Here is a 12,345-nt window from a genome sequence, read left to right as displayed (position 1 = left end):
AGCTTTCGTGACCAGTTGTTCCTGGTGCACGTCACGAAGGGATCCACCAGTCTGCGGCTCTGAGATCCAAAATCCGGGACCAGTTTCAGGTCATCATCAGTTGGGAGCATTACAGACCCCAACATCGTGATGTTACGCAGTGTATGAACTGCCTCTCCTATGGCCATGGCACCAAAAACTGCCATATGAAGACAAACTGCGACAACTGTGTACTGGAACTCATTCAACTGCGTACTGTGAGCAAGATGATGACATCGATTACGCATGTCAACTGCGGTTACTAACAAGCTTCCAGATGAAAACTATCGAAACCATCGGAGTTGAGGTGAGCACATCGCTTGGTCCAATCACCATCATCGTGGTCCACTGCCCCAAGCAAACCAACATTAGGGACGGCTCGGCCGCAGACCTCCGAAGAGACATCATCAAGCTAACACGACGGCGGCAAAATTCCATCATCGCTGGTAACCTGAACGCCAAGCATCAAGCCTGGGGCAATAGTCAGTGAAACCAGAACGACACAATCTTGTACTACAATCTGCAGGAAGCCCACTACAACATTCTGTGTCCAGACACTCCCACCCGGTTGAGTCGATCCGGAGCTCATGCCACCATCAACATCTTCATCAACCACACTGGCGATAACATCTCTCAACCTATCGCCTAGGAACTGAACTCGGATCACTATCCGGTGGTGGCCGAAGTAGGTTCCTCGACCAATAGGTTTCAAGTTTCCCGGCGTAATTACCAATCACAGCCATCAATCAGTGGACACACTATAGAAGTCGTTCGAAGAAGTCGATCAGTGTCTGCAAACCATCGAAGAGGCGATATCCCGTGCCAGGAAGCAACACGTACCAGCTTCCAGACAGGTGAGCCATACTCTGAACCTTGACAGCCCAACCAAAGATCTTATCAGGCTCCGTAACACCATTCGTAGGCAGTTCCAGCGTTCTGGGCTGCCCCACTTGAAGACCAATGTCAATAAGCTAACCAAAATTTTCCAGGCCAGGATGGTGGAACTCAGAAATAACGATTTTGCCAACAAGATTCGCTCTCTCCCAGATTGTCCAAAGCCATTTTAGAAGATGACCAAAGTTTAGAAAAATAGGTCGAGACCGATCCCTCCGCTTTCCTCTGTTGACCAGAACTCAGACCCATCCCTACTCATAACCCCATTTGAAAAGGTCAATGCTCTTGGCCAACATTTTGTGATTTCACATAATCTTGGCCAAACCATGGTGAGCCCCCATGAGCCTGCCGTACTGGAGGCAGTTTCTAGAGCCGCTGACACCCCCGTAGTAGTGCATGATGATAGTAGAATATCGGCTGATGAGGTGATAGCAGCTGTTAGAAGTACTAAAAACATGAAGGCCGCGGGTATGGATGGTGTTGTCAACCTCGAGTTGAAAAACTTGAGTGTTGATTTCAACAATCTCACCGTTATCTTCAACAAATGTTTGGAGCTTGGCTACTTCCCTGCATGCTGGAAGTTAGCCAAAGTGATTCCAATACACAAGCCGGGCAAAGATCCTACTAGTGCCAAAATGTATCGCCCCATCAGCCTCTTGTCCTCCATCTCGAAGCTGTTCGAAAAGTTGATACTCAGCCGTCTGCTGGTGTTTTCAAATGACAATAACATCTTTCTCAAAGAGCAATTCGTGTTTAGGAAAGGCCACTCTACCATCCACCGGAATAAGTCCGTTTCCATTACATCTGCCATGGCATTCTTGGACGTCGAGAAGGCGTTCGACAATGTCTGGCATGATAGTCTGCATCGATACAACTTTCCGATGTACCTCGTCAAGATCATCGAAAACTACTTGTCGGGCGGATCATTCCAGGTCTACTTGAACAATGTCCCCTCTGATACGTTCAACGTTGATGCAGGAGTCCCTCAGGGTAGCCTGTTTGGGCCTATCCTATTCAACATCTTCACGTCAGACGTTCCTCCCCTGCCGGGTGATGGTATCCATCCTGTCAATGTTCGCAGATGACACCTCCATCATCTATAAGGGTCGAGTGATCCGTGCTCTGGCGAGTAAACTCCAATCAGGCCTGGATGTTCTGTCCGACTATTTTAAGAGCTGGAAGATTTGTATCAATGCAGCTAAAACACAAACCATTCTGTTTCCACACTCGAATTCACCTCGGCTTGTTCCACCTGCTAACGTCAAGGTCCATGTTGATAGCACTCCTATTGAATGGTCGAGTGAAGTAGTCTACCTTGGTCTCATCCTCGATAACAAATTGCTATTGCGATCCCATGTGGACAAGACATCCATTAAGTGTAACATCTTGATCAGGTCGCTCTACCCTCTGATAAACAGGAAGTCCACCCTGTCCCTCAAAAACAAGCTTGCTTGTCCACAAGCAGATCATTCCATTCATTCTGCGGGCTATTGAGTATGGTATGCCAATCTGGGGGAGTTGTGCTAAGTGCCACCACCTAAATCTTCATCCAAGATCCTCAGAATGATCCTCAACAGTTCACCGCTATTTCGTAATTCTGAGATTCACCACCTGGCCGGTCTTCAAACACTCGAGAAGCGAAAGACTTCCACGCTGGAAAGGTTCAGAGTCGCCTGTCTGCGATCAAACCACCAGATCATTCGTGATTTGGCAACCTAGTTTAATTAGTTAGGTAGGTTCCTGAGCTCAAGTAGGTAGGTTATCAAATTTTTAAATTCAAACGAAAACAATCCCATAAAAGGGTATCCTGTAAATTAGCGATAAACGCAAACATCACATTAGAATAACTAATTTACTAGAACAAAGATGAAGAGCCAAAGGCTAACTAATTGAAATATTTAAACCAAATGTTGAAACATAAAAAAACCAGCAAACAAACGTAAATTTTACTACTACTACAATGCGGCAAGGAAAGAAAGTAAAAGGACACACAGAGAGCAAGCTTTAAAATTTGCTTGCATCAACTATTGTGGAAAGCAAAGAAGTCAAAACATTCATGGCGATAAAATCGGAACATCATTGTAGCAACAATAAATAGATCTGACTGAAATATGTATTCTGTGAAACCATAACCTTTTTACCCGGGAAAATATTCCACCAAAAATGGCAACACTTTCCGTTCCCATCATTCGAAGTCATCCTTACATATATTACCTCCCGAGCCGCCATAGTGGGTGGGCGAACTTGTTATAAGTTTTTTTTTCTTCTTTAGATTTTTATTTCTTGAATTTATTAATAAGAGCAAAGAAAGTCGTACATTAGCAGCAGCAGCAGCAGCAGCACATGTGTGAACACCACCATCCACTGCTTTGTGTCACACGAACGTGGGCCGCTGCTGGTGTGTGAGCAGTGCCACATGACGACACAGCCCAACACATGCAAGAGTGTGAACCTTGTACTCCGCCGCACGTCGGTCTTAATGGGTGGTACACTCGCAGCCCCCGGATGCCAAAAAAAAAACCCCCCCCGACTTGAAAGAAGATATGCTTATGCGGGGAGGATTTCGCTTTTAGCCTCTCCCGGGTTAATACACACACATAACGTATATGAATTTATGTATATTGTCTCCCGGAATGGGAGCGAAATTGGAATTGGAAAATGTTAATGATGGAGGAAGCACTGAGCCGAGAGCGATTCGAGTGGATTCCAATGAAGTCTCCGGGATAAAAACGCGGAATCGTTTTTATTTTCGGGGTTTGTTTTTTGCATTTAGGGAGGAAGCGTGTGTGGATTCGTGGGAGTGTGAAAAATTGGTGGTACACAATGTACGGAGTGGAGTGACAGTGGGAAGCTGGAGTGTGCCTTTCTTTATATTTATCCCCTGTGAAACTGTTTTGCTGTGTTTCATTTGATCCAATTCCTAGCTCGTTAGCTGTTGTGACGTGGGGAAGATGATGTTTCCTTGTTTTAAGTGCTTTCTCTGTCTTCGTTTTCAGACAAGCTTGTTATGTGAAAGGTCTTAATGGGCGTTTCCCGCAATGGTGGCGAGACAATGGTACCGGGAAAATGATGAATTAATTAGGATTTCATCGTTTCTAGGAAATTCGAACTCTGCGAGGCATTATGTAATTTTGATGGCAAAAATAAGACACAGGAATTCAATATAATTTGTCATGCGGCCAAGTCGTTGCAGGGTTCTTTCTTTTTTTTTAAAGGATTTAATGGGCACGGCGAAGAGTGAGGTGGCGACACCTAGAGTTGTTTAGAAGATGATCAGGTTATCGTTTGAATCGGGTCAACGCCATGATTTTTGACAACGGGGAATTATAGACTATTTTCTTATGATGAAACGTACACCCAACCGGGGGATGTAAGATTCACTAACAATTATGTACGATTCATCATCAGAGAATGCTAGTGGAGACCGCAAGAACCGAGGATGTGATATACCGAGCTGTAGTCCCATGCAAGAAAATTGAGATAGAAAAATGTGGAGTGTATTAGTGAGTGAAATTAATCATGTCGAAAAACAAAGCGTCGACTGGGGACTCGAACCACTAACATTGCGATTATCAGACCTGTGCTTTCTCCACTGCTCTCTCCATGCTTCGAGATATAGATAGGCTAAAAGCAAACAAGAGGGCTCATTTCCTCGTATACTCGACTTCGTTTGCTTTTCTTCGGGAGAGAATCGAGGCAAGTGTGTACGTCGTTCTACCATGTTATGCACGTTATGCATAACAATCAAGGCAAATCCTTGCTTGCGTAGGTGAAAAAGATTAAAAATAATTGCATCGTCTGCAAGGTCAACTTCTAACATTCGCTGCGATGTCCATGAACAGAGGATGATAGTTAATGGAACTAACATTCATTGTAATAAATTTTTGGTTTGCGTGTAGTTCGAACTATTCCACAGGCGCAGACAGTATATGAGCAAAGGCGGGCGCACACTTTTTTGCCTGCAGATTGGAAGACATACTTCAAATCTCCGCGTACATCGTACGGGTTAGGCAAAAGGTGTGCGCGTTTGACTTTGTATTGTCGCATTAATGGCCCTTCGCTCATTTTCAACTTCTATTCACTTTTCATACTGCCGTACTCTAACGAAACTATCTACCTACCCTCTTCTAAGACCATTCTCTAGCTAATAAATTTTCACACTAAAGCGTCATGTTAGATAGCATTTCCAGCCAACCCTGAAAATCGCAAACTTCGCATATGAAGTAACATAAATCACTTTGAATGTTTTTTCTTATATTTTTGTTTTTGCTATAGACACTTTCACACTCTGGGGCAGGCATGGAAATCATTTACATTCATTTTCCTCTGTTTTCATCAACAGAATTTCGTAAAATGATGCATTAAGCTTTTGTAGGTTTTATCATTAGCTACAACTTTTGTGAATAATCCAAATCTGTATCATGATGAACTAGAACGGACAGAACTTGTTATTTTTTATCAGTGAATGTAATAGTGAGATTGCGAGCGACTTTCATTTATTTTATTTTTGAATACCTCAAATTCTGTGAGTCTCAAAATGCTCAAAAACTATTCATCTCTTAAAATTTCTTCTACTTGATATTCCTTCAGCCGGCACTGAGGTCGGTGGGATTTTTATGAGGCCTAAAAATTCCTGGTCACGTCTACCTTCGGAAGTGAAGTAAAGCCGTTGGTCCCAACCCATGTGTGTTGATGAATGGGTGTGATACTCTATGCATGTGTAGAAGCTGCCTTCCTGCACATTCGATTGCTGTCAATGGATGGCAATCGATGTCCGTCGGTGATTGGCATTAGATTGCGGAACAGAGACCGACGTTAAATTATGAAATGAATAATGAAGACGATATTCCTTCAACTAATGTTCTAATATTCACTGAAAAAAAAAAAACAAGTAGATCCATCAATCTGTTATTTTTGTTTCTGAAATTTATTTAATCTTCCCCTGGAATTTCCATCCATCTTACCCCATAAGTTATTTTTCGCTTCCTCCCGGACAGTTATTTTGACTACCATAGGAAGCTTCTTCTCGCTTCACTCGAAAGGTTTCATCCGACCCGGAACTTCAGATATGCTTCCAGAGTTTTATTGCGGTTTTGTTGGGTATGTTCTAAGAACTGTAATAACAAGTTCCGATAAATGAAAGACAGTTTCTTCACGTTCTATTAAAATTTGACAAACCAGTAAAGTGCAGAGAGCTCCAGTGAATTTAAGGAAACATCGGAAATATTTCGGAGACTTCACAAGTCCAAAAAACGTCAGGGTTTGATGACCGCATTAATTCATCTCAATTATTTGGCAGTCTATTCACGGTATTTCGAAACGACCTCAACCACCAGAATAGTACCAAATCGCGTGGGGGAGGCGTCTTGATTGCGGTATCCAAACGCCTAAGCTCCTGCATCGATCCTGCTCCAGTTTGCACTTCTCTAGAGCAGCTGTGGGTCAAAATAACGACGCCTCGTAGATCAATAAGTATTGGCGCTATGTATCTACCTCCAGACCGGAAATCTGATTCGAGCAGCATTGCAAACCACATCAGTTCGATTGGTACCGTGTTCTCTCGACTAAAACAAAACGACCTAGCTCTGGTAATTGGTGACTACAATCAGTCTGGGCTCTCATGGAACGTTCCTGCAAACGATCTTCCTAGCATTGATGTTCTTCGCTCGAACATGCCCGCATCCTGCTGTGCTCTCCTTGATGGTTTCAACCTGCATAGCTTGACGCAAATCAACTCGTTACTGAATAGCAACTCTCGGCTGCTTGATCTCGTTCTGGCGAACGAAGCTGCAGGACTGGAATGTTCTATCCTAGAAGTCCCAGAGCCTTTGATTGGCATCGACACCAATCATCCTGCGTTGGAAGTTTCCATCAACCTATCTGTTCCTGTTCGCTACGATAACCCCCCTGTTGATGTACATGAGCTCGACTTGCGTAGAGCAGATTTCGTCGCGCTGAGTCACTCGCTTGCCCAGGTAGATTGGCAGTTCCTTGACACGTGTTCATCTATTGATGAAGCCGTCAACTACTTCGCTGAGGTCGTTGGACGGGCAATAACTGATTCTGTCCCATTGAGGAAACCCTCTCCCAAACCCGCATGGTCCAATGCTCGACTACGGAATTTGAAGCGTCTGAGATCGAAGGCCCTCCGTAAATACTGTCGTACTCGTAACCCATTCACCAAACGATTATTTTCAACAGCGAGCAACGAATATCGCACATATAACCGCATTCTTTACAAGAGCTACACAAGGCGTGTGCAGGCTAATTTACGGCTCAATCCAAAGCAGTTCTGGTCATTCGTGAAAACCAAACTAAACGAGGAGGGGCTACCAGTCGAAATTCACCTGGGTGATAGAATCGCCAGCAATTTCCTCGAGAAATGTAATCTTCTGGCAGAACATTTCAAAAGCATTTTCAATGACACTACGGCTTCGTTGTTCCAAGTTGCTGAAGCGGTGAGGGACACTCCCAGTGATGCTTTCAATTTTTCGATTACCTCGGTTACAGTAGACCTCGTCGAATCCGCCATCAAGAAGCTGAAATTTTCTAATGCTGCTGGCCCTGACGGGATCCCCTTAAGCATCCTGAAGCAATGCTGTTCAGAGCTTACAATACCGCTTTCAAAGCTGTTCAATATTTCATTACAGCAGGGGGAGTTCCCTACGCGTTGGAAATCGTCATTCATGTTCCCGATCTACAAGAAGGAGACAAGAGAAACGTCGAAAATTACTGAGGGATCACATCACTCAGTGCCTGCTCGAAAGTTTTCGAAATCATCATCAACGACGCATTATTCTCTAACTGCAGAAATTACATTTCTCCTGACCAACACGGTTTTTATCCCAATAGATCAGTTTCAACAAATCTAGCTCCGTTCATTTCCTTATGCCTTCGGAGTATGGAAGCTGCAGCGCAGGTGGACGTTGTATATACAGATCTTAAGGCTGCATTTGACCGGGTTGACCACTCCATACTGCTAGCTAAACTTGAAAAACTCGGTGTATCCTCGGGTTTAACTCGTTGGTTCAAGTCCTATCTGACCAATCGGGAACTTTGTGATAGAATCGGATCAGAGCAATCGGACTATTTTACAAACAGCTCCGGTGTTCCCCAAGGTAGCAACTTGGGATCATTGCTATTCTCGATTTTTGTGAATGAGGCCGGACTGATCCTCACAACTGGTTGCCGATTGTTCTACGCGGATGATGTGAAGATCTATGTGATTGTTCGTAGCTTCGCCGATTGCTTGCTACCTCAGCACCTAATCGATACTTTCGAAGAGTGGTGCTCAAGAAACTGTCTCACGTTGAATGTACAAAAATGTAATATTATCTCATTTCATCACAAGCTGAAACCAGTGGCACGATAAATCACCAACTTCTGCAACGTGTGGACAATGTTCGTGACCTAGGAATCAGGCTGGACTGCGTCTTAACATTCAAGCTTCATTACTCGGGCATCGTGGCGAAAGCTAACAGGCAACTCGGGTTCATTTTCAAGATCGCTGACGAGTTTCGCGATCCTGCCTGTCTAAAAGCTCTATACTGCTCTCTAGTGCGATCGATCTTGGAATTCTGCTCGGTAGTATGGTGCCCGTATCAAGCAGTTTGGATAGCGAGGATTGAATCTGTTCAAAGGAAATTTGTTCAGTATGCCTTTCGTCACCTTCCTTGGAATGACCCTGTGAACCTTCCGCCGTACGAAGATCGTTGTCAACTCCTGGGTCTTGAAACACTAGAACATAGGCGGACGATTAGTCAGGCCGTGTTCACAGCGAAAGTACTTATTGGTGATTTCGACTCTCCAGGAATCTTGGCTGAATTCGAAATCTACGCACCCGAACGAGTTCTTCGGTCGAGGAGTTTCCTGCATCTTGGACCTCGTGCTGCGAACTACAGCTTGCATGACCCAATACGGTTCATGTTTGGGCGTTTCAAGGAGTTTTACTTTGCAGCGGAAACCTTTCGTCACCGTATTCAACGCAGGCTCCTGAGAAGGTGAGTAGCTGTCCATTTAATGTACACGTGAAGGATTGTGCTACCTGTTTATTTTTTGTTTACGGTTCAACTGCATGACGAGGACTTCAACCTGACTTACGGACAACTCTATGCCATAGGAGGATAACTTTTTTATGCTATAGACTTGATTAATTTTCGTTGTAATTGTATTATATTATTGTGATTCGTGTATTTCGAAAAGATATGGGGTTTTTACGCCTTTTCTAGGCTTTTCCCCATCAGGCTTCATTTAGACACGTTAAGTCCGATGAAGAAAAACAAATTAAATAAATAAAAGTCCAATGCGCAGAGGGGTTGAAAAATCGGGTCATTACTGTACCACATACTAATCTGCCGAATACAGAAGAAGAAAAAGTCGATTGGTCATTCCGCTTGTTGTGTAATATTACGCTGTACTATGTACACAGAATTTGTGAAAAAAATTATTTTAATGAGTGTAATATTGTACCCACTTGCGGCTAGAAAATCATCTCGAGAAGGTTTTATACAAAAATATGCATTCTGGGAAACCTTACTTGTACGCTGCAGTCTACTTCAAGAACTACCATCACATTTGTTGCACGTATGCAAAGGATGTAATAAATCCAACCTTACATTGGATGTGAGAGAATTTTGTTTTGCGTGTACTCATGGGTCAAAATTCAATTCACTGAAAAATCTTGAAACCTCTAATGGAATTGAGCCAGTTATTGCAAACCAATTCAAGTCACATATTTAAGCAAAAGCAATGACTATAACACAAATTTAACCTACCTTGTATGCTGTTATGAAGCTAAATTCACAAATTTACTCAAAAATTCTTCGCATCCAGGTGATTCTGCAAAAAGACGAAGAGAGAAAACCTCGTATCACTATCGACTGCATATCGTAGACATTCTTTTCACGCATAACTTTCACACCACCGTGGTCCTTTCCAACAGTCCATTATTTAAACACCTCACCGGTGCGAAACGGCTGGCCAAATCAGAGCTCCAACAACCCTTTGTGAGCCAAGGTTCCTACACACCTGTCCACCTGTGTGCACACAAGTTCATCGCCCCAAGCCATTCAGGTGTTTAATCAATAAAACTAATTATCACACTCCGAGCTACTGCCGCCACTTTGCCCCGTTTTCCCCCCATGTATGCAGTTTTGCACCAAGCAATTTCCCGCACTCACCATCAGCACTGAAACGTTGAAGCCTTTGCTGGTGCTGCTGCTGTGGTCATCGTCGTCGCGCGTAAAAAATAAAGCCAAACATAAATATATCGGCAAACGATTCGCTTTTCATATGATCATCATCGTCATCATCAATTTTCTGGTGGCCGTCGCTGCTTTTCCGTTTCTACCCGAGCCGCCAGGTGACCAAAACTGATGTTGTGTTTGTTGTTGACTGCTGCTGATGTTGTTATTCCCAATTCCGAACGAAAACGCGGACGGGCAGCCAGACGACGACAGGTGGCTGTGTGCTCTGAAGGGTGCGTCCGAATGTTTGTTTTGGTCAATCCTTTCACTCTTCACGTTCTGGTTTGTCCACTTCGAGCGGTGTGTTATTTTCGTTTTCTTCGTTTTCGCTCTTGACTGACTGACTGGCTGCCAAACAGCAGGAATCCCTCGTCAAGAGAGGGGTCGGTTTCCTTTGCTTGCTCTTCTTCTCCTTCTTCTTCTTCTTCTTCTTCTCCTGAATCTTCTTCTTGTTCACACGCACAACCCCTTTTCGCTACCATCACCACCCCTAGACGCTCCGCGCAGAGGCCCGAAATAAACAACAACCTCCGCAGCTGACCCCGGAGAAACGGTCAAGGAGCAGGCCTGCGAAAATACACCACTCTTCACATTCTACATTCGGACCGTCGTCGTCGTCATCGTCTCGACGACTGTTGATGGTGTTGTTGTTGTTGTTGTTGTTATCGTTGTTGTTGTTATCGCCGTCATCGTCGTCTAGGTCCTTACAAACAGACACGGCACTGCACCACTGCTGTTCGTTCACACACAAAAAGTAAACTGGTATTATCCTTTTGCTCAAAAATGCTTCAAATTATGCACCTGTGCCAAATGCACTCATCCACGGACACCGCGCGAGGGTTAACCGAAGCACTTGCTACGCACTTGGCCACAGTGTAACAAACACGGCAGCACTACTAATAATAATTATTGTAGGCTGGTGCCACTGGGCCACTAGCAAGCGCCAGGAGCGGCCCGAAAAAGGCTCCGCTGCGTTCGCTGCCTGATTCGCGTATGCATGCATAAACAAAGTGAGACAGCATAATGATGTAAAAAGTTACGAAGCAATTATTTCACACCAGAATGAAGTTATCACCGAATGAAATATTAAAAGGAAAAATTATTTTCGTATATAGAAATATATGCAAATTAAGACGGGCTCTCCCTCTCGCTCGGGCTCGAGAGCGACGCACTACCACACACGAAGCACGCTCTCGCTGGATCTCGCTCTCTCGCGACGGCACCAACACAATCTCGCAATCGAAGGATCCGACCGAGTGTTAACTACGAGCAAGGACGAACCCGCTCTCTTCCTTCGCTAGGCTGTGGGTGGTTAGTCCTTGCTTTCGCTGGGTGAGACACCGACCGATGACGACGACGACGACGGCGATGACGCTGATGATGGGTAGGGAGGCGAGAGAGAGGCCCGCGTGGAAACACGTCTCTCCCGGTTACTTGCTCACTTGCTATTGAACGGTCAAAGGAAGAAGGATTCCCGAACCTACCAGTAGTGCGATGCGGCGGTGATGAGTAGTTATGTTGATGAGCGAATGAGAGTGGGTGGTAGTGGGAAAGTTGTTTGTTGGCTCGCGAGTGAGATGGAATGGTAGTCTCACGTCAGCGGCAGTAAGAACTTGGCGGTGTTGTGAGGGGATGGAGAATGTAAAATGTGGACGACACTTTCTGTGATAGATGCGCCTTGTTGAACTCGAAGCGGTATACAAAAGCTGTTAAGATTCCTACTGAGCTATTAATGAGTATGTATTGTGAATGGTGGATGATTCAAATTGGGAACGGCCCGGCACACAGTGGTACGAAATCAAAAATAGTGGGACATGGCTATTTGCGACGAAACTATTGAGTGTAGTATTTTTATGTCTTCAAGAATGTACTTATGAGTACTTATTTTTAGAGATGAAAATTTTTGCTTCAGGTGGGCACATTCAGATTAAAAAAAAAATACTTTTTTTTATAACTTGTTAAAATCGATTAACATCTATGGAAACATTGTAGATGAAGTCATTTTAAGCAACTTTGTCGGAGACGGAAATTTTCGATCTTTCAAGTGGATGAAGTTATAGGGTGAATATGGAATACAAACAGTAGTACCCAACTAAAAAGCGTTTTTTACTTTAACTTTTTTTTAGAATATTACATTTTTTAAATTTTCTACAGAGGGGCTGCTCATTAACTATGAGACAGTTTTTTT

At 44.1% G+C, this 12,345-nt stretch overlaps 1 long non-coding RNA gene across 1 annotated transcript in view; it reads right to left on the bottom strand.

The window, feature by feature from the left end:
- Positions 1-11,168, bottom strand: part of LOC135711410 (uncharacterized) — a 303,909-nt gene extending 292,741 nt beyond the window's left edge. The window contains exons 1-2 of the long non-coding RNA XR_010518481.1: positions 10,092-11,168; positions 9,687-9,750 (exon numbers count right to left, since the gene is read on the bottom strand). This is a non-coding gene — a long non-coding RNA (uncharacterized LOC135711410). The remainder of the gene's footprint in view (positions 1-9,686; positions 9,751-10,091) is intronic.
- Between the last annotated feature and the right edge of the window lie 1,177 nt (positions 11,169-12,345).

The sequence above is a fragment of the Ochlerotatus camptorhynchus genome, unplaced genomic scaffold, assembly GCF_037179485.1.
Source record: "Ochlerotatus camptorhynchus isolate MF236.1 unplaced genomic scaffold, CSIRO-AGI_Acam_v1.1 ptg000037l, whole genome shotgun sequence".
NCBI classification, from domain to species: domain Eukaryota; kingdom Metazoa; phylum Arthropoda; class Insecta; order Diptera; family Culicidae; genus Ochlerotatus; species Ochlerotatus camptorhynchus.
Note: the sequence above shows the minus strand (reverse complement) of the source record. Positions and strands in the feature narration are given on the sequence as shown.